Source organism: Protopterus annectens, chromosome 9.part0, assembly GCF_019279795.1.
Source record: "Protopterus annectens isolate FY-2018-M chromosome 9.part0, PAN1.0, whole genome shotgun sequence".
Classification (NCBI taxonomy): Eukaryota; Metazoa; Chordata; order Ceratodontiformes; family Protopteridae; genus Protopterus; species Protopterus annectens.
In genome coordinates this window covers 1060734232-1060758074 of record NC_056743.1, presented here as the reverse complement: position 1 = coordinate 1060758074, position 23843 = coordinate 1060734232, and the positions used below count along the sequence as shown (strand labels likewise).

The following is a 23843-nucleotide window of genomic DNA, read 5'->3' as shown; positions in this document are numbered from 1 at the left end:
GTGACCCCTAACCAGCAAAAGCCGAAAGAAGAAGATAAAATCCATTCTGACATGGTACTCCAGAATCCCACAAACGTTTCAGTGAAGTAATGCTGTTTTATATCTCCCTCTGAATCTTATCACCCATGACTTCTACTTTTCTCCCCTATTTTAATACTGCCACCAAACTCAAATCATGATGATTTTCCTTGTCAGACTTAAATTTTCTCAAGTTAAGTAAATGCCCACAGCTAGCATTATCAAATAATAGTGTGTGTCACTTAATAAAAACAAGAAATAATTAAGCCACAATAGTTAGATCAAATAAAGAGGAAAAGAGCCACTAACCTAGAAAATGGTGGCAAAACAACCCCCACTATGTGTCAGACTTCACCCCTACATCCCCTTACTTACTAACTTCACAGTTGCATAACCATGAAGGAAAATCAAACACCCTTATGAAGAAAATGCCTGTCCCCACCCTCTATGTATTTTGTTACTACAGATTTAAATGTAAAATATACAGTTTCGTAACAATACACTTAAAATTTTAAAATCTATATGCAATAATTGAGAAATGTTTAAGTTAAAATTACTGTAAAATTGAAACTACCCCTTCTAATAAAAACTGTAATAAGTGCAACAGCTAATGCCTTTGGCTAAGGTGGATGCCAACAATTATGGTTTGCATTAGATGCTTTATGTTCAAAACAATGACTAAATTACAGACTCTTATCATACTCTGGGAACACAGAAGGGCTTCCTCTGTAAAAGCAGGATAGCAAAGATTTCTGGTTATAATTAATGAAAATGGCTAATCCTTCTTCAAAGTAACAGTAAGCTAAAATGATAAATCTGAGGATCCAGTATCCTTTCTGCTGGATTAATTGCAAGAAAATTGCTGTAAAACGGTTATCCTAGCCAGTCATTGAACTGGGTCTTGTGTTAGCTTTTCACTTTTGGATAACCTCTGTGTGTTTTTACATTTAGAAAACTTGGGATTACCCATCAAGAGACAATGGGGGGGGGTCTGGACTGTCTGAATTTGGAAGCGAAGTAAGGCCGTTTTGTTGACCAGGGGTCTATTGGCATTTAGCAGTGCCTTGTACAGAAGCAGGTACATAGAAACTACATTTTCCCTATAAAATTACCTTTGAAGCTGTACCCTTTAACTCAGTTATGCAAAAAGCAACTAGTTTGTGTTCTGAGGAGCACTATTCCATGAATCTACTCCTACATGGTCTGTTTTTTGCTTCTAACCTCAGAATCACCAATCCTAGCCCACTAAAAAAACGTCTTGTTCCACACCCTTATAGTTTATCTAGAAGGACCTGACATCATGGGTATGCATTTTCCCAGTTTTTCAGTTGCTAGTCTAGTGGATATGGGTATTGTGCGACAATGTAGCAATTGCCTGAAGTTCAAGGACAACCAACTAATTCTTAGAGAAATTAATACAATATGAGACAAAGAGATGTAATTACAGTGTCACTGAAGGCAGACTCTTGCATACAAGTGCTCAAAATAACAGTCAGGTTGTCAGTAACACACAGACTACACCCACTACACATAGAGTGCACCTGATACATAGACAAACATATGCTGAGGCACTATAAAACAATCTTCCTAAACCCCAAACACCTATTAGCACTCGACCCACATCAGTTATTCTCAGTAAACCCAAAATCACTCTACAGAAACAACACCTAACACCACACACACAGCCACACCCCATGGCGCTGTAACTACAAAGCCCATAAGGCAAGCCGACACATTATCCAATACTCTAGTTATAGGACACTCCATTGTGAAATATGTGGATGCCCCACTCACCAGGCTGAACAAAGAGAAAATCATGGTCAGCTGCCTATCAGTTTCTAGGATCTGCCAACTCACTCATGCACTTGGGTCATTGAACCACAAGTACCAGTATGACTCAGTCATTGAACATATAGGTGTAAGTGACCTTAAACATACCTCTCTGGAATATATGAAGGAAACATTATGGAACTCTCTGACTAGGTATCCCAGGCTGGTATGAGTCTAGCATTGAGCAGCACTCTACTTTCTCCAAGGATGATGCCACTATAAGAACAGAAGATTATTAACTTCAACAATTGGCTTAGCCTCTGGTGTTATTCAAAATAGGTACAATATTTGTCATCTTTGGAAGATATGGTCAACAGACCACATTGCTTTGCCAAAGATGGTCTGCAGCTATCCCTACCAGGCTTTGAAATATTGGTTAAAACGTTGTCCTTGCTATAGTGCTTTTTTTAGGCAATGTCAAACTGACAAACCTTCCAACTTAGCAAAATCAACCCAAGGAAATCTAAAGGTGTTACTGCTTAATGCCAAGAGCCGAAACAAGGAACTCCTCTCCCTCCAAACTCTCCTCACTGTGGTGATTGCAAACATCTGTGCAGTTACTGAGACATGGGTTAAACCCATGGACAACACCCTGGCAGTGCAAGGATGCAATGCCTTTCACAAATTTAGACCAGCTACTTCCCAGGCAGGGACTAATGGTGGAGGGTTCTCAGTCTACTGCAGATGCTTATTATTTAGCCCAATATCATATTTATGGGGGACTTTAACTGCCTCTCTATAAATGCTGAATCCTGCTTGACCCCAAACTTGCAGGCCCATAGATTCCTTGACTTTGCAAACACAAACACCATGGTATAGTTCATATGCCCACTGGGAGTGCAAGCATGCTAGATCTGGAATTCACAAATATAGGAGAATGCTGCACTCATTCCTCTGTCCTCCCAGACCACCCCCGTGTAATGTCATCTCTGGTAAGGCCAGACAATACACCTGTCTCCTTCAAAATAAAAATTACTGCTGTGACCCCCAGAAAACTCTGTAACAGCTAGGAACTACAGTAAAGCCTATACTACCTATTATTAAGTGATTACCTGACAAACTTACAAGCCCTCCAAACCCAGAAAACACAGCTGTCTAAGCAGAATTGTCCATAGAAACCCTGTATAATCATATTAAAAGACGCAAAAAGACAGCTGTGCCTACCTGATAAAAGCCCAGAACAAACTCAAAAAGTAAACCACCTTGAATAAATCCAAGCAAAAATAGATTATACAACAAAAGGAAAAAAGTCACATCTAAAATTAGGAAGTGCAGGATAAAGCTCTCTCATCAGGCTAAATAAACAACATAGGGCAAATTAAGTCTACTAAAGCTGATTTGGAGGAAAAGCTAGCCTCCCAGGCCAAGGACAGCCACAAGGTTTTCTTTAGTTATGTCTGAAACCTCAAAGACAGTACACAACAGAGCACAGAACTGATTATTAATGGAGTCACTTAGATGGAAATGAAAGATATAGCAAATCTACTGGCTAATAAATTCATCTCCAATTTTACTTCCTCTTCCTCCAAGCATCCCCCCCAAGTAATACCATCAAACATAACCCCCCCAACTATCACTAGGGAGCACTGCTTAAATGCCCTCTCTAAGGCTATGAGCACCATATCGATGGCAATGGGTCACGATAATATCCCAGGATGCATTCTAAATAGCCTGAAGTATGACTGGTCTGGACCTTTGGAGTCACATATTTAATCATTGCCTCCAGACAGGCTTTGTGTCACATGAATGGAGGATGCAACTGTCATCTCTCTGTACAATGGCAGTCCATCAATAGATCATGGGAATTACAGTCCCATAGGTCTGACTAGTCTGATATGTAAAGCCATAGAAAGAATTATTATGGATATTATTAATAATAACATAGGAAGCCCTCAGACACTGGATCCAACCCAGTCTCATCAAAGGTATATCATGCCTTTTCAACCTGCCTGACCTCTTTCAAAGGGTCGCCAAGGCAATTGATGAGGGCAAACTGGTGCATACTACCTACCTTGACTTGGCTAAGACATCTGATACAATACCTCACTTGGTCATTGCAACAAACCCATGGAATTAGGCATTAACCTTTATGTTATCTGTGGGATAGCCATTTGGCTCTCAGATAGGACATGGGGTTAGGACAGCGGAGATCACGAAGAGCCAGTCACTAGCAAAGTCCCTCAAGGCTCTGTGCTGAGCCAGCTACTTTTGGAATTTACATCTCAGAGGTGAAATCCAATGTCAAAGCCCTTTGGCTGACCATGTTTGCAGATGACTGCAAATTAGGAGCAATCATAGTATTCACCAAGTCTCTAACATTTTACAGGAAGAACTAACACAGACAAGTGACTGGTGCCAAAGCCATGGCTTAAAACTCAGTGCCATAAAATGCATAATATACCCTTTGCAAAGTTGGCTAACCCAGGAAACTACCTCATTGATAACACACCCCTAAAAGTGGACCCATTACTCAGGGGTTTGGGGGATATGTGGATAGCAACCTGTTGTTTGACCAACATGTGTTTAAGACATTAAGGAAATCATTCTGTATTGCTAACTTATAAGTAAGGACATGGCAACTACGTAGATCTAAAGAGGCCACTGTTCTTCTGTATTCGTTCCTCATCAGACCCATCATTGAATACAACTGCCCCTTTAGTGTGTACCTGACCAGGCATATGCAGCAACTAGAACATCCACATAGGTTCCTCACAAAAAGAACAGAGGATGTAAACAATATGTTCTATGCAGATTACCTCAACGTCCTATATGTTCTATGCAGATTATCTCAATGCCCTGTCTCTATATTCAGTTTCCTACAGACTATTGAGAGGTGCTCTGTGCCTGGCATACAGAGCATCCTTGGATCTTACTCTGACAGACCTTTTGCACATCCACAGAACCAATAGCATCAGAACTTCTCAATCTAGGAACATGAACCTTGCTTGTGACATAAATAGGACATGCTAGAGGGACAGGTATGTGTCTCAGAGAATTCCCCTCCTCATAAACAGCCTTCCCATGCATGTGAAACACAGTTTCCCCTAACCTTATTCAAGCATAGCCTAGACCAGTGGTTGGGAAATTGGAACTTCATCCATGGTCTAGCAACTAGTTCTTTAATGGAAAGAGGCAGTCTCTAAATTATACCCTATATATACCCCTTAGAAGACTCAAAAATGTTGCAAGATACATTTGGGATGCTTGGCTAGGCTTATAAAGACTCCAGTGTTTGTTAGTCTAGTATATAACTATGAACCTGTGAACATATAAATTACTCTTTTCTGAGGGATGAATGAGTTGACATAAGCTTTTTTTTTCCCATCTGCACAGGTTTCTGCAGTGTTCCAGACACTAACTGAACCTGGGTCAATTGAGATATAGAGAGGGCAATGCCCCTCTATGCCACACATCCAGACTGATGTTTATTTTTGCAGTGATGGACTAATACCATATTGCCTTTTTTTTTGTAATTTCCCCACCATTCTCAATTGGTCTTTTCATGGCGTTCTTATACCAGTATGAATAGCACCTGCTATGTAGAGAAACAAACATTCTGACAGTGCATAAAGACAACTTGGCCTGGATAGTCTATCTTTTATTTACTGAGTAAACTGGAGGAACTATATGTTATACTCCTGAAGGGGTTGTAGCAACTCTCTGTAAAGAGGCATATGATAACAAAATTTTCAATTGCTATTGGAGATGCTCTTCACTAAACATCCTGCATTGTAATTGCCTTCCTGCCTACTTGCTTACTCTGGTTGCTTACCTGCAAGTCATTTGCTTTGATTATAATTGGGCCCATTTCCTGTTCTGTTCTTGCTACTTCTTGCTTTTAACTGTGCATTTGTTTCCTAAATATATCCTTTCCAGGCAAACTATTTTGTACTTTTTGGAATGACTTGCCGTAGCACTGTGGCACAGCAGTTGGTCTCATAACAATTTGTCCTACAGTTTGTTTCTTGGCCAGGATGCCTTCTGTGCAAAGCCAGCATATTCTCCATGTGTCTGAATAGGTGCTTGATGAATGTTCCAGTTTCATCCCACATCTCAAAGTTGCATTGTCGTAGGACAATTGGTGATCCCCTAAATTGCCTGTGGGTACATGTACCAAGTGTGACTACATGTCTGTGTGCATCCTGCATTGGGCTGGCACTCAGGATGAGTTTATGTACCTAATTGCCAGCTGAGAGATGGGATATGCTCCTGCTCCCCTTGTGACTGGATTAAGTGGGTAATCTGAGAATTAATTAATACAATTGTCTTATTTTAAACCATTCATCCAGTTTTGTGAAGTCTCTTTACGTTTTTCCTGCACCTACGTTTATATCAGCATTGTTACATAAAGTGCCATCAGGAAAAAAATATATACTTCAATTCCTTAATCAAGTTTACTTGTAAATCCACTGAAAACCTTTAATCCCATACTGATTTTTGTGGTATTCCTCTGCTTAACATATTTGGGTGAGTGAACTCCCAATATTTTGCTAATGAACCAGTTTTTTTTCATCAACACCATCTGAAGATCCACTCCAAGTCAGTCTAATTTACTTACTGACCTTTTATGGAGTACTCTTAAGTGTCTTGCCATAGTTTAAACTGATTAGTATTAAACAATCTTTTCTAATACTCTCTGGTCTTATTAACAGTCTGGCTCTAATTGTTTTCTATTAAATGAAACTAACATATATTTTTTATATCGTTGATATATTGAGCACTTTGTTATTGTCTCTCATTTTAAAAGCCTGCATTTATTAATTAATTAATTTATTTATTTTTATTTTACATTTTTTGACCGGGCTAGTCTAACTGGATATATGTCCATTTTCAGTAGAGGCCCGGGGAGAAAAGTTCCACATAGAAGACATACACAAACAGAACATAAACATTAATTACAGAAAGCTTGTTAGACAATAACAGGAGTTCCATGGTAACAAAAAAAAAACATGTGATGTCATCAGATATTTAAATCAGGCTTTTGACCATTTTGGTCATTGTATTAATTATTCTATATCATTTCAGCCAAGAAAGGTCATAGTGATGTTTGTTTTTAGATTCTGTTTGAACTGTTCTACCTTAGCTGCTATGGAATTATGTTTTAGACTGTGAATGTCTGTCTACTCCAGGTAAAATAAAGAAGAAATCTTTGATCACAACAGGTGCTGTTTTTTATCTGTTTTCATTGGACCTTTACAGTGTTTATGCTTCATTAAAGTCTAAGGAGACTTACATCCACCACTCCATTCTGATCCTGCTGCATTCATATTCAGTTCTTACAGGGTTCCATCACTCATATAAGCACCTCCTGTGCTCCGTACAGGGTTTGAGCCTTGTAACGTCTCTACAGCTTGCTGAGTTTTCGCAGAGCTTTCCCAAGGCAGAGAGTGCTATCTGTTGGTGGTGCTTCTTCCCAAGTAAGACTTTGATTTGCCCCATTATGATACTATGTCACTAGTTAAAGACTCAGACCACTGTAAGTTATAGTCCTTCCTCACTAGCAATGACAGAACTCTGTGTCATGTCATACCACATCTTCACAATCATTGATGCTGCCTGCTGTGTTTTTATCATGGCTCCTTTTGGTTACATCCCAGACGCTACCATAAAATCATTGACCTGTGCAATGAAGACATCTTCACTCTAAATCACTCCAGCATACCTACTGTGCTCTCATTCTGACACTTGCAGCTCACAAGTCCAAACTGGACCATGCTGAAAAAAAATGTGTTCTCTAGGCACAAAAAACAACTCATGCTGAATTAATAAGCATTTAGTATTCCATCCTACTCATTCCTGTGGATTTCTGTTGGCTAAAAACTAGAATTTTTTAAATTAGGCAGATCACTTGCCTGCCCTCTGCTGTTCCCATCAGCATCACAGCAGCAGATGCAGGTTTGATGACTTAAACACTTCCCAGACATGCATACCAGATTGGTAACATTTCTGTAACACATTGTTAACATTTGAGTCATTGAGAGCACATCGCTTCTCCTTGGACTTTGGACCCCCTCCCTCTCCCATAACAGCTTTTCTAGAAAATAACTCGCTGAAAATAAATGTCTAAATGAAGCCCAATGTTTCCTGTTCCTGGGGGCAGGGGATGGGTTTTTTTGTGAATTTACGTGTTGGAGGGGGTGAGATGTGGATTGATTCCAAACAGAGTCTGTTTTCTTCTGCAAGTTTTCTTCCTGTGCATAATAGGCAGGGTTAGTCTGTGTTACTAGGTTTGATAAAGAGCTTCCTTCAATTGTCAGACCCCTCTGGCCCTTTTACAGGGACCCTCCCCCCGTTTTGCTGGCAGGCTCATTCTGTTTTTTTTTTTTTCTTTCTGACTGAAAAGTGAATCTTCTGGTACATCTTAGACAGCTATATACTTCCAAACCTCATCCATCCCAAACCATGACTCTGTGCGTTTTGCAGCTGTCTGAAGTGGGACTTCTCAGCTGGTGAATGACTCCGTTAATGCCTTCTTTTAATGAGGTAGGGCTATGCTGCTGTGAATTGTGTTTTCTTCTCTTCTCTTTCTGTTTAACATTATTGCAAAGCTGATGAAGATTCAATGCACCTATCTACTGCCAAAGATAAAAACTATGACAAAATGCATGTTTGTGTGGGTGCATTGTTCATCTGACCGGCAAGCATCAAGACAAAAATCAGCAAATTTCACAGATGTATGCTTTGGGATTATGAGGAGTGGTAGCTTGTAAGAGTGCTTTCCATGCAGAATGAGTGGCAATTGCAGAGGTAACAGCATATATCTGTGACAGCTACAGTATAGCTCCCTGTCGCTCACTGTTACTTCCTGCTTAGACAGCAGCAGCAGTCTAAGAAAACTGACATTGTCCAGTTCTCAGATACATTTGCTCTTCTAATTTTCATTTGCTTGAAAAGTTTATGTCTGGAGAGTTGTGCAGTATTTCAAGACATTATAGCTGCTTCCTAGCCTAGACGTACTGACTTCTTCTGCCTCCTTCCGCCCCACAAACAGTGTGCCTGGTTTTGATGAAATAAAGCTGTTCATCAACTGCGAGTATTTAATAGGGAAAGGGTTCACCACCCTAAATTGTGATGCCTACTGTTAGGTTAGCTGTGGTTTATCGTATTTCTCCCGACAAGCAGATGTCAGTTCATTCTGCCTTAGATGCAGACTATGTCTATTGCTTCATAGTTTCAATTTTCCTTCAATTGGATGTTTAGCAAATGCTACCCCCATATAAATACATGCGCGCGTGCACACATGCACACACACACACACACACACACACACACACACACACACACACACACACACACACACACATATTAAATCATCCAGGCTTGCAATAGTCAGTACAAATCCTTGCAGGGACAGTCTTGTGAGTAGGAATCTAAAGGAAATGAATTGGTGATGGAATTCAATTTGAAGGCTGGCAAACAATTGACACATGAAACAGACAGGCATTTCCTTGTTTGTAGTAAATCAGAAGATGAGGAAGTATTATTAACCTGAGTCAACTCAAACATACCTCCAGCTTTTTATATCATTATAACTTACTATGGTACTAAGTGGAGAATTTTCCGGTCTTAATATTTTAAATCCACATATATATATATATATTTTTTTTTTTGCAAATAAGTATGCATCCATTACCTTTCAAAATTAGTTTTTTATTGTTCTACTGCAAATTAATCATTATTTATAAAGTTTACTCTATGCTTTTAACTCAATGAAATGCATTTGCCTTTTGAATGCTGTACTGAACCATTGCCTGAAGCTGGGTTGTGTGTTTAGATTTTGTTGTTTTTAGTGCTTTATTTATACCTGAACAACAATCTTCTTGTACAAATAGGTCAAAGCTGCATGCAAAACATCTACACAGTTCTGCATGCCCCATCAGTATGGCAAGAAATTCCCATGGCAGGGGTAGCACTGCTAGTAACAAAGATCAGAGCAAATATGTTGCTGATATTAAACATTTTTTATCTTGTTTCTCTGAATGGCAGATAAGTAATGGCATCAGTGAATATATAGTGACTGTGGATGCGACAGAGTTAGACACTGTATTATATCTACTAAGGATGTGTTGTGTGATCATTACATAATATTTCCATATCACACTCTTGAACTCTCTTAGCTGCAACAATGATTTGTTTGTTAACAGCAGATGCTACCAAGCTGGGATGCAAAATTTTCTTTTTCTTTTAAGGTTTTGTAAATCATTACTATGTTATAGTAAGACAGAGCAGTTATATTCCGTATCTCACATCAGATTAAACAAACAGCAATGATAAAATATGTTTATTTTGCATTGCAGTATTAGCTTACGCTCTGGCTACAAATGTTTCTTATATTTCTTCTTTTTTCCTTGTATTGCTATTATACAATTATGTTTTTTTTTTTCTTGTCAAAACACTCTCCTTTCTTGCTTTCCACAGCATTTAGAATTTTTCTGGCCATTGTAGAATACTTTTGATTTGTATCTGAATATCCACTTTGTTAGTATGCATTTAATTTTTTATGCTTCCAGTGCTGTTTCACTTTGCACTGTTAATTTATATGTCTGCATATGTGCTCATATTAGTTTTAACTTGGACCTTTGTTGTCAGTTGTGCTCTGCTTATGAATGATGTACTGCAGGGTTTGTGTTATATTTGTAACTGTAATCCATTTGCACTTGAGTATATACTTCTACTGTTGTTTAAATTGCACTTTACTTTTGTCTTGTTCCACTGTAAAGAGCACATGATTTTCATGTCATTGTTAGAATATACTCCCAATGTAAACTTAAATCTTGTATTCAGTAGCCCTGGTCTTTCATCATTTTATTTTATTTTATTTTTACTTTTTTATTTGTTAACAGTATAAACCCACTGGAGGCAACCCAGGAGGAAGTGACTAGTTAAGTGACACTGATTATGTGACTTGCAATAAGTCACTTTTATTTATTTTTTTATCTCATTTTTATATCATTCTAACTTGTGTTTACCTATTAGACTACACTGCCAAACATAATACTCATTTTCATACTAATAAAGTTGTCATGAGCTGTTTTTATAAATGATATATTACTTTTGCACTAGTATTACTTTTCTACCACTGAAACTTAAATTTTGTTTTCTGTTCCTCTCCTTTGTCTCTTACTTTTCCATGCTTTATTGTATCTGTATATGTATCAGCCTCCTCCTTTCACCATTTTGTACATGAGGTTAAGATTTCACATCAACAATGACCATCACGTAAAACCATTTTTTTTTCTTTGTTGGCTATTGTTGTATTACCTGACTTATCCTAAGTAGCCAGCCCACTATGTACCTAACCTTTGACCTTTCTATCCAGGATAGGCTGTAAAATCCCTCTAACTCGATGCTAATCCTACTCTGTATGCAGGACATCTGTTCCAATTGGGACTGTTGTGGATATCCCACGATATTGGACATCCACTAAAGGTATTATCTGTGCTTGTTATAAGTAACAGTTTACCCCTTGTTCCTGCCAAAGTGTTATGTGTGGTGCCATCTCAAAGCTAATCTTTTTCCTAACCCACCCATTGAGGCCATATGGAGATCAGACAGGTTTGTGGTAAAAAAATGCACATTTCTGTAAACAACACAGACATGAAATGAAATATTCTCTTACTTTATCTTCTTCTCAAACTCTAGACCTACAGGGATTTTAAATCAGTCCTGGGACTGCCACCAGCATCCTTCACAAGGGTTCAGATGTAATAAAATCATCCTTATCACTGCTGGATACATTAATAACAGATTAGCTCAAACCTAGAAGTAGGTTTATTTATTTATTCATTCACTCATTTATTCAACAGGTATCCAGGTATGTGGACGACTAAAGAGACTGTTTTCATGCATGAGCTTTATGGAAAAGGCTGAAATGCCATAGATCAATGTCAAACAAGCAATCAGAGATATATAATATACCATTTCATACAAGGCATATTGTAACATAACTAACACAGCTCGGTAACTTGACAATGTAATAAAATATAGTACAATTATTTAATTCCTACCTAGATTAATCTATTTTATCTCACTTTCACAATTCACTTATATATATATATATATATATATGCTACTATATCTGTCAGTGCATCTATTTTCTCCTCTGTCCCTCTTCTTTACTAAGCTGTCATCCTAATTTTACTTTGACCATATTCCTTTTTTCATGTCTGTATTATGCCTGCTGCTACTTAAGCAGTTGTCTTGCTCTAAACAGCATTTGAATTCCGTTATTTTATTGCACAATTATAATTATCCTTAATCCCTGCTCTACCTATGAGTGTCAGTTCTCCTTAATTGCATTATAGTACCTTTTTGTGTATTTTCTAGGTCTCCGTGCCCAGCATGGCTATTCTGATCAGTAACATCTAACTCTCTCTCAATCTCTCTCTCTCTATATATATATATATATATATATATATATATATATATTTATATATATTTGAGACGGATGGGTAGATAGATGGATATAAATACAGATTTGCATGTGTGTATATCAATATGTGCTCACTCACAACTTCCAACTTCTTTTTGAGTTCACATTTGGATTATATATATATATATATATATATATATATATATATATATATATATATACACACACACACACACACACACACACACACACACACACACACACACACACACACACACACACAGAAAAGACATAGAAAACAGAAATTCAGACTACCACCAGAGAGCTTTTAAAAGTATATTAATTAGGTGGTAACACTTTTGCTATAAAACTATTAGGGATATCTATGCTGTGACTGAGACCTATAAGTCTGCTTCCTGTCATGTCAACCTATTAGAGTATGGGTACATCTGGCTAGTTTTGGGGTGTTGCTTTATGAGTGTGGGAAAGGTGAAAATCATTTGCAAGGATTAAATGTTGTAGGACATGCTATTTGAGAGGTCCGTCTGGCTTTAGAGTCCATCAAGCTGCTGCCACAAGGCTTAATGTTAGGGAAGGTAATGCTGTGGACAGTAACAAAGTAAATACTAAGTGATCCAGTAGGGGAGAAAACTGAAAATGACAATACTAGAGTAGGAGGTGGTACATATTTTGCTGCTTAAAAATAAGTGTGTCCAATGGCTATGTTGATAGGACATTTTCCTTTTCTTCAGCTTTTTTTTTTTTTTTTGCTTTGCTGTTTACCTGGCCTATGTCAGTCTGTATTGGCCAGACAGCAGTGTATTTAGAAAGAATTAATACACCATTAACTTAGTTTATTTTGTCACAGGATCAGATGTAATAAAATTACCCTTATCACTGCTGGATACATTCCAGATTATGTGTTTGTTCAATTCTAATAGCATCTGCACTTCCAAAACAACATAGCTCAGTTAATATACTAATAGAGTATAAAAAAATGCATATCAATTTGGAAATAAGTTGGAGAAAAAAATGTTTTAGAATCTAAAGCAAGAGTTGCTAAATCTTAATTATTCAATATGCTTGAAATACAGGCTCTGACCCTGCTACCAAAGTCACAGATGACTGGGACTAATGGGGGGTTGACTCTCAACACTGCCAATCCAAGTGCCATCAAGGTATGTGAGAGACAGAGGCTATGGTCCTTGAATCTACTCCATTGGGCCAAAATGGTCTGGTGGCTACCAGAGAGGTGGTGTCTCGAGTCAAACTACTGGTAACCAACAAGTTAGAATAAAGAAGGGTGAGCACAAATCTGATTCGGTAGCCTATTCACCAAATGCAAGCTGGCATAGTGAGCACAAAGACAATAAGTACTGCAGTCCTGATTTGGGGTTTACAACAGTCACATGCAGACTAAGACTGCACACTGATCAATTACAGAACTGAGTTTTTTTGCCTAGCACACCTTTCTTGCCACTATTTTTCTGAACCAGTGTCTTCAAGCTTCCCTTATCCATGGTGACTGCTCTCCAAGCACATTATTATTTTCTTACACACACGCACACAATTCCAAGAATGCAGGCTGAATTTTCCACATAGCTTTCTTCATGGTACAATAGTGCTGCCACCTCTATAAATAGCCCTGGAGACCTAAACACACCAGTTATCTGTCACTCTTGATTCAGCCAAATATAAATTGTAAACATTCATTTCTCACTGATAGTATTATTTATTTATTATTTGTTTGGTTGGCCTGTTTGCCTTTTTTACTGGGAATGTCGAATTGAGTAAGGCCCATTTTCAGTGGGAAGGTCCAGGGAGAAAAGCTTCAGTAAATAACATTTACATTTACAGTTTAACTTCATCTCATAAACAAGTACATTTACAAATAGTACATCTTATGGAAAACTGAAGCATTTTTACAGTAGAAGTAATGCCAGAAGAACATTTCAGTAAAAAAAAGAAAATCTAACTTTGAATGCCATTAAGCAGATGGTAGATCTCACTTTACACTGTACAAAGTAGATTGTATCAGAGATAACTGTATGTGTGACAGTCAGACAGAAAGGCTATCCATCATGACAAGAAAGGTGTTAAAGAAACTTGTCAGATATATGTAAAGTGAAATGTGGGTTTGATATAAATGAGATGAGAAACAGAGATTAGTAGGGAGACAAGATATGATTACTGCATAAGAGTTAAAGTGAGATATTGGATTTGCTCTTAGCATAGTGGGGAAAGGCATTAGTGTGGACCAAAAGATAAGATTTTGCATAGAAGCAGCAGTCATTACAGAGGATGCCTTCTAGATACAGTGCAGATAAGGTCTAGTTAGTGATGGCGGAGTATGTGAATATAACAGAATAAGTAGATATGGTGGATGAGTGAATGGTTAGACTGAAGAGGTAATGTGGATAAATGGTAGAAGTATTTCAACTTAGGAAGGAAACTCAAAGGTTAAATGGACAGAGAAGTAAGAGCTGGTTGAGGGACGTTTCACCCTGGTGAGGAGCATGAACATAACCAGGAGCGGTTGAGATGTTGTTTAAGCAAAGGTTTAAAACTGGAGAGTTTTTGCTCCTTTTTAGTTCTGTTGGATTCAATTCCAGAGTTTAGAGACATAATGAGAGTAGATTGACTCTCCAGCTGAGTTGTCAGTCATTTATGATAAGAAATATTTTTTTTGCTTAAACATAGGACTCTAGCTGTATGGTATATGATAGTGCCAGGCATTTCGGGAGAATAAATAAGGCTGTATACAGTCATTAGTTGTGTAAGTTAGGTAGCAGGTTAGTTCAAGCCAGTTTCATTGTTTTATGGCCCCACACTGATGTTATCTATATTTAAGGCCAGTGGCGAATTTAGCTACGAGTGTCTGGCTATTTCTGTGTGATATTTAAAATTGTAAGGCTGGGAAAGCATACAGGAGTGATGTGAGTAAGTTTTGGGGCTAATGTTTGCCTTGTAGAGTTAGTGAGGTATTGTTTGGGTATATAGAAGGAGCTGAGTTTCTGATGCATCTTTTTAATGATATGCAATGTATGCTGGTCAGAACTGAGATTGCTGATAATTATGATAACTAATAGCTTAGTTTGGGTTGCTGTCTTAATTTTACTGTTATTGGATGAAGTAATATTGAAAGCATGTTTTTAGCTGAGTTACTGCTTAGAAGAGAAGATCATCAGTTTTGCTTTGTTGTGATTAATAAGTAAGATATAGCGAAAGGGTTTTATGTGATCTTCTGGAGTTTGGATATGGATGGGGCTGCACCTATAAGGGATGAATTATCAGCATATTGAACAATACTAGCATGGCAGGTGGTGTTGTGTAGCTTGTTTATGAAATGTTGAAAAGAAAGGTTACTGATATAGAACACTGAGTGACAAGTGGCTGAAAGGATGCAAAGTTCTGTTGCTATGTAAATGCTTGCTGACAGTCAGGTAACTAAGGAACCAAGAAAGGGAAGGGTGAGAGAGACCCGCAGAGAAGAGCTCAAACAGAAGATATTGATGGGATATGGTATCAAATAGTTTCTATAAATCTAAATAAAGAGTTGATACTATTTTACCATTATTTTAATGTTGTTTAATAGTGTTGGTAAAATTAAGGAGAGCGGTTGATATATTATAATAGGGTCTGAACTTGTGCTGAGTTTTGGAGATAATGTTATTTGAACTGAGGCACTGCATAAGTTGTGTATGGGTGCACTTCTTCAGACAAGGGGGAAAGACTGCAATAGTTCTATAGTTATTCAACTCTAGATGTTCCTACTTTATGTAATGGTATAACGTAGGATTTTTTTTTCCAAATTAAAGGGGTATACTTTTCAGATATGGACCTCTTTATCAGGATGGAAAATGGGAAACCTAGAGCATCAGCAGCCAATTTTAAGTACTCAGCAGGGATTGATCACCAGCCAAGCAGATCGGATAGCAGAAGTGGATACAGGAATAAAACTGAATGTCTGTGATTGGTAAGACAGGGTGAGGTAAGACAGAGAGAGAGAGAGAGAAGAAGTGCTATTATTAATGAGAGAGAGTACTGTTTGTTTAAATAATGAGTTGAACTGTGAAGGAATTATGTTGTTAGAGTTAGAAGTTTGTGGTTATGGTGTGGTAGTTTGCCCGGGATGTAATCATTTCTTAACAGGTGACCAGAATAGTTTATTTTTTATGCTTGGATTGCAGGTTGTTGTTATAGGTTTGTTTTTCTAGTGTTTTATGAGATATTGAGGGTACCTTAAGTACTAAAATGCACTGAATGTTTTATATTTGTTCCATTATTTCTGGGCTTTATCTCTTTGAAGCATAAGTTTCTTTATTTCATTTATTAGCCACAGTGTAGGGTTTGATTAGACACTTTTTGGTATATCTCAATAAAATTTAAAATAGCTGAATATAATGGAATTTTTTTTTTTTTACTCTGCTTCAAATATAGTAAGTTAAAGTACTAACCTGTTTTTTTCTTGCTTGAATTTAGTTGTGTTGCATACTTGGTTATAAATAATTTGTTTGGGTTGGCTGCAGTGACTCCTAACTGCTTAAGAAGGATGGTTGTTGAGCTATTCCTATGATCCCTGAGAAGCATTTCTTCAAAGACATAAATACATTTTTGTTAAAATTTCCATGGTTTCCTAATAGAAATAGAGATGCTTTCACATATCATATCAGACCCTGAGAGCAAGGAGGACCCTGACATAGACACTTATATTAAAGCTTCTATATTTAAAACTATTACAAAATGGGTATATCTAAATTATTCATCTGATTGGAAATTACTGCATTTTACTATATTTTCAAATGAAAACCCTTTATTAAAAAAAATTTCCATTGTCTGACCAATCCAATAAGTTATGGCATCTCTTATGTATTAGTTTGCAATACATTCTGATAAACCCCACTAAACTTTATCAATTTTATTTTCAACTGTTTTAGAAAATTTGTAAATGTTAATATAGATATCAGACTTTGGTTTGAGCTAATACCTTTCAGCATTACAAAAATATTATTCAACGAGATACATAAGAATGTTTTTACTTCTTGGGACTCTGATAATTTTATCTACTGGTAGCATTGTATGAATAATCAAAAAGTTGTAGATATTCAGTATATAATGTCATACTACAAACTGGCACGTTTTGATTGGCTATTGCTTGAAAGTGTTTTAACATATTCACAAGATCTATGCAGAATAATCAACAATTCTTCTTTTAAGCATAGACCTAAATTCATAAAGTATTTATATGAAATCATTTATAATAATCATAATATGGAAAATATTATTTTAAGATTATATTAAATTTGAAGAACCTATAAAACAAAACCTCAACAAAAGTATTGGAATTTTATCACTAAAAGGCATATATTATGTCTATCCTTAGAAAGTAAATCTAATATTTTATTATCTGTCAAATTAGCATCTAACCCACAATTTTGGGAATATAAACATGGAAATTTCTGCATAGAGCCGTTTTTACACATAATAAGTTAGCCATGCTTAGTTCTTCTAGTAATGTTACCTGTTGGAGATGTCTACAGATATATAAAGAGGGTTGGATACATATTTTTTATGACTGTGTTGCTGTAAAAAAATTTTGAGGGATATCAATAATTTCTTACAAGCTATATTTTATAGATTCATTTGTATAGTATAGTGTATCTTTAAGTATTATGCTTTAAGGGCATCATGTGATTTGTTGTAATTGTATTTATTAATGAATATATGGTTAAGCAATTTGTCTGATGAAGTCTCGTGTGAATTTGGTGAGAGACAAAGCGCTTACCAGTGTTCCAGTGTGGCTATTAAAGTTGGTTTTCCTGAGCTGTACTTCAGCTTTTTCACCCCTGAATATAATGTTTGAAGGATGCAAGATGTTCACTGACACCTCCTGAAAATGCCAAAGCATCCCAAGAGCAACTGATACTTTGCACTAGCAACACAGCCTGGATAAATCCATATTTTCCTTGCACAGCCCCGCCCCCATACTCTCAATTTAACATTTGTCCATTTGTACATCATAAATGTCATGATTTCCCAGACTGATGAAGAGGTTGAATATTGTACATGTACAACAAACAACATACAAAACTGATCACAGCTTAGCTATTAGTACTTTCAAGCATTGTTTAATCATAATTTATCCTTTCTTAGGATACATCACATAACATCAAAGCCCTTTCGTTAAGACACAGTTGTACTTTGCCTGCTTCATTGTATGGGTTTGACACTACAAGTCTATTTTATGTGGGAGTAATCCCCTACACCCCTCTCCTCCTTTTGTCTGTTCCTGTTAGGGGTTGCCACAGTGAAACAATGGTCTGCAGAACAAATGGCAGTAGAGATTTATGGTGTCAAGTTGTCAGGCCAGAGCCCAACCTTCCTCAGAACAGGCACGCACATGACACACTCACACCTAGGGTTGGGCCAATTTAGAATGTCCAATCCACTTATAGCATGTCTTAGGAATGTGGGAGGAAATGGGAGCACCTTAAGGAAACCCATGAGAATGCAGGGAAGACATGCAGAGTCTGCACAGAAGGCACCCCAGCCGAGAACAGAATTGGAGAAACTCTTGCTGTGAGGCGACAATGCTAACAGCTACACCACTGTGCCATCCTTCAAAAGCTACACCCCTAAACATCCTTAATTAATATGATCTAAGTTTAGGATACAAGTTATAAAACTTCTAGAGTCTGAATTTTGAAGGAACAGGCTTGTATTATAGTGTTTCGTTTAAAAGCAGCACTAATACACTGACTGATGCATATAACCTTAACATGTAATGGAAAATAAAATGGTGAGCTGTAGATTGGCTAGTATGGCATAGAAATGGTGAGGATAGCAAACGTGGCCTCACTGTTTTCAGACACTCATTTCTCTGTAATTCACTTGGGGTTACAACATAAACAATGGCAAATATGAACAGTTCATATTTTATTGTCTCTTATTGCATAATGTCACAGTCCAACAAGAATACGGCTGTATTACAAATGATCTTCTGTGGACTCTCTTCCCTGTACCTGACATCTGAACATTAGCTTAATTAACTCATGGAGTTACCAAGGAAATATACATCAAATAAATATGTGCTCTTGCTGCTTCTGTCTCCATAAATGCTGTTTCTGTCAAACTCTTTCTCTTTTATCTATTACATTTTATTCTCTTCTCTACATATTTTCATAGTGTCTGCTTAGTCTGCTTATTCCTTAAAAAAAGCTACTGCAGAAAAAAAAAAATATATATATATATATATATATATATATATATATGGGTTCCTTTGGTGATTTGGTTTACAGAGAGTTTGGTCAACGTCTGTTTAATCAACCACATTTAGTTGACTGTACTGATAGCCCATAAGTATACTAGGGTGGCAATCTTCATGTAAGGGAATATTCCTTTTCCCTGGGGATTGTGCAAAATCTTGGAGTTAGTATATATAATTAATGAGGGTTGAGGTGTGAAGCCCTCCACATGGGGAGATGTTGTTTATGCATTTTATTTTGAAGTAATATTTGCATGCACCGAGAAGCAACTTTGGTGTATACATACTAGGAAGCTGTAGTTTCTATTTTCATTGTAGAGCGGTTTACCTTTAACTTCTTTCTTACTTTCTCTCTCTCTCTCTCTATATATATATGTGTGTGTGTGTGTGTGTGTGTGTGTGTGTGTGTGTGTGTGTGTGTGTGTGTGTGCGTTTGATGACAGCTTTAAGTATTCAGAATGCTAATGACTTACATTTAGATATGTCCTAACAGTAAAGTTAAGCTGCTGAAACTAATTCTTCATAAATATTTGAACAATATTAAGATACTGCTATTGTACATTAATCTACCATTTGATCACCTTAAAAATCAATATTATTTCTATTTGTTATTTTATTTATTAGGGTGGTAGCACTTTGTATATGAGCATTTGTTCCTGAACTGAGCCTGAAATGGGTTCATCTGGATCAATGCTCTACTCCAGTTAACAAATGTAAATAAATAAATAAATAGTTTGAACAGAAAACGGATTCTGATTTTATTATGCAGGCTTATCTATTAATTTTCAAAATTGTATGTTAATAACCTTGTATTTGTATCAATGAAACTTAGATCCAAGACCTGCCTTTTAAATAAATGATTTTCATAGGAGGTTACTAGGCTAATGGCCCAGGGGCCCTTCCAAGCCTAGACAAGAGTTTATCCCCCAAAAGAAACCTCAAGAGAAAACCTTGATGAGTGGGTGAGAAACCACAAATTTGTCCCAGGGGTTCCACCTGTGCCACTAATTGACAGGGGCGATGGGTATCTACTGCCCAAATGTCTGGTGTTGTGACTGAGAACATTTTTGCTTAGTTGGTAAGGTACTTGAAGAAAATGTTTTTAGTGGTTTGCCTAGCACAGCATGCATGGAAATAGAAGAGAGATGCAGTTTGAGGATTTCTTTTCTTTTTTTTTTTGCTTTTTTGGATAGGGGCCTAATGTTGCATTCTTCCAGATGGAAGACATGGTTGTTGTTGTTTGTCTTTCGGCTTTTTCCCAGTAAGGGGTCGCCAAAGCGGAACTCCGGTCCACTAATGATTGGCAGTAGAGCTTTATGAAATGCCGAGGTGCCAGCTCAACGCCCAACCTTCAACAGATGGAAGACATGGTACTGTGGCATATTGAAAAATGTAACATATAGTGCAAGTAGGTAATAATCTGATTTTTGCAAGATTTAAGGATTATAGTTCCAGGATGTCAAACCATGTTGGTTTATCACTTTGTATTTTTCAAAATGATCTTCAATTGCTTTCCATTTAATATTTTTTTGATAGAATTGAAGCACACATGTGTGGATTGTGTCTGCTTGATCTAATCTGTCACTTACTGGCTTTGGAACTTGAGAAAAGTTTGAAAATTCAGACAAGAGCTCAGGGGCAGTGAGTTAGCCATTAGCACATTGGATAGTGTTGCCCTTAAATTAGTTACTTGTAAGAGATCTTCCTCTTATGAGGTTAACTTATTTCCACACCTGCTATGCTTAACAGAGACAGGTTTTCTACTGCGATGCTATAAAAGTAATTTTGTGCCTAAAAATAGCACACTTTGCTAAGTTGCAAAGTAGTGCAAATTTATTACAACTGGCAGTGGTCAAGATGCTTTTCCAATGATACCAGACTTTATCCCTAAGTTTTAAGAAGGCTTTAGCTCTTTTGTTCATCTGTGGAGATTATTTTGGTTTTTAAGATCTTACTTAATATAGTTAATTCTCTTTAAACAATTACTACTGTTCAACAGTCCTTGCAGAATATTTATTATGCATGCCATTTTGCTGGCACAATGTGAAATACTAGAGGATACAACTTTGATTTGCTTGCTAATGTGATCTCAGATCCAGACCTTCCTGTAATCCATCTATCAACAGCAGTACTTCTTTAATATTTAAACTGCTTAATTATTTTAAAAAGAACGCTGAATATTTAAAGATTATGTACAGAAAAAAAATATTACTAATACAGTTTAGCACAGGTGATTAAGGCTATAAGTTTATTAACAGAGGTCTTGCATATAATTACTTTGCTCTTCATCTGCCTGTTATGATGGTTTGGGGGTTGGTTATAGGGGTAGGGAGTTGGTACAATGTTGATACAGTTGACTCAATGGTTGAGGTGTTTACCTCAGACACACAAGGTAATGCTTTATTTTCACCTTTAAAAGGGGAATTTGCTAGGCTTAAAATGATCCACAATGGCAGTTATTTTAGTACTTACCTATGAACCTATAATAGCTAAAGAACAATAACTCGTAGGATACAATGAATTGCATAGCTACCTTTATAAAAACCCCAGAGGTCTACCATTGACCAATTTTTATTTTGGCATTTGAAGATTCCAGTAGAGTTGTCAAGGACCAAGAATGGTGGTCATTGTCTTTTGGGAGTTTGGAGTTTTCTTTATGCTTCTGATAGTCCTGTTCCTTTCTGCCTGGGGACATCATGTAATACCTGGCTACACTGAGGGGTAGTTGGTATGTGCCTCCACATGCTTGAGATTCTCATCTGGAGTGCACATGCTCCATCAGCTTCATGTCTCCCAACTCACTGTGCACTGCAGTGCCATAGTGACTCTTTCTCAGAATGAATTCCTGCAGTCAGATTTTAAATGAGGGCATATTCAGTTGCTCACTCCCATCCACCCCAGTCTGTTCATCCAGTATTAATATCGCTACTGAAACCCAGGACATGTGAGTGGTAGTGGGATATCCAACACACTATGCCACTAACCAGGCCTTATAAATAACTGTAAGATATGGTACTGCAGCATCTTTTTAAAAAGTCATGAGAATGCAGTTATTTAGATATATTAACAGCAACTAAACATCCTGCCAACTTCTCAGAACCTATTACTCTCTTTCAGCTTTTCTCTTCTAATGACATCACATCTGCATAAGTTGTGTATGGGTGCACTTCTCCAGACAAGGGGGAAAGACTGCAATAGTTCTATAGTTATTCAACTCTAGATGTGCCTACTTTATGTAATGGTATAACGTAGGATTTTTTTTTCCAAATTAAAGGGGTATACTTTTCAGATATGGACCTCTTTATCAGGATGGAAAATGGGAAACCTAGAGCATCAGCAGCCAATTTTAAGTACTCAGCAGGGATTGATCACCAGCCAAGCAGATCGGATAGCAGAAGTGGATACAGGAATAAAACTGAATGTCTGTGATTGGTAAGACAGGGTGAGGTAAGACAGAGAGAGAGAGAGAAGAAGTGCTATTATTAATGAGAGAGAGTACTGTTTGTTTAAATAATGAGTTGAACTGTGAAGGAATTATGTTGTTAGAGTTAGAAGTTTGTGGTTATGGTGTGGTATTTGCCCGGGATGTAATCATTTCTTAACAGGTGACCAGAATAGTTTATTTTTTATGCTTGGATTGCAGGTTGTTGTTATAGGTTTGTTTTTCTAGTGTTTTATGAGATATTGAGGGTACCTTAAGTACTAAAATGCACTGAATGTTTTATATTTGTTCCATTCTTTCTGGGCTTTATCTCTTTGAAGCATAAGTTTCTTTATTTCATTTATTAGCCACAGTGTAGGGTTTGATTAGACACTTTTTGGTATATCTCAATAAAATTTAAAATAGCTGAATATAATGGAATTTTTTTTTTTTTACTCTGCTTCAAATATAGTAAGTTAAAGTACTAACCTGTTTTTTCTTGCTTGAATTTAGTTGTGTTGCATACTTGGTTATAAATAATTTGTTTGGGTTGGCTGCAGTGACTCCTAACTGCTTAAGAAGGATGGTTGTTGAGCTATTCCTATGATCCCTGAGAAGCATTTCTTCAAAGACATAAATACATTTTGTTAAAATTTCCATGGTTTCCTAATAGAAATAGAGATGCTTTCACATATCATATCAGACCCTGAGAGCAAGGAGGACCCTGACATAGACACTTATATTAAAGCTTCTATATTTAAAACTATTACAAAATGGGTATATCTAAATTATTCATCTGATTGGAAATTACTGCATTTTACTATATTTTCAAATGAAAACCCTTTATTAAAAAAAATTTCCATTGTCTGACCAATCCAATAAGTTATGGCATCTCTTATGTATTAGTTTGCAATACATTCTGATAAACCCCACTAAAC

The 23843-nt window shown here is 36.9% G+C and overlaps 1 protein-coding gene across 1 annotated transcript in view; it reads left to right on the top strand.

Moving 5' to 3' along the window:
* The first annotated feature begins 8193 nt into the window (after positions 1-8193).
* The window catches only part of HDAC7 (histone deacetylase 7), a 1116899-nt gene continuing 1101249 nt past the window's right edge, over positions 8194-23843 (top strand). Inside the window, exon 1 of the mRNA XM_044083872.1 lies at positions 8194-8331. The gene's annotated coding sequence lies outside the window, so the exon portion shown is untranslated. The remainder of the gene's footprint in view (positions 8332-23843) is intronic.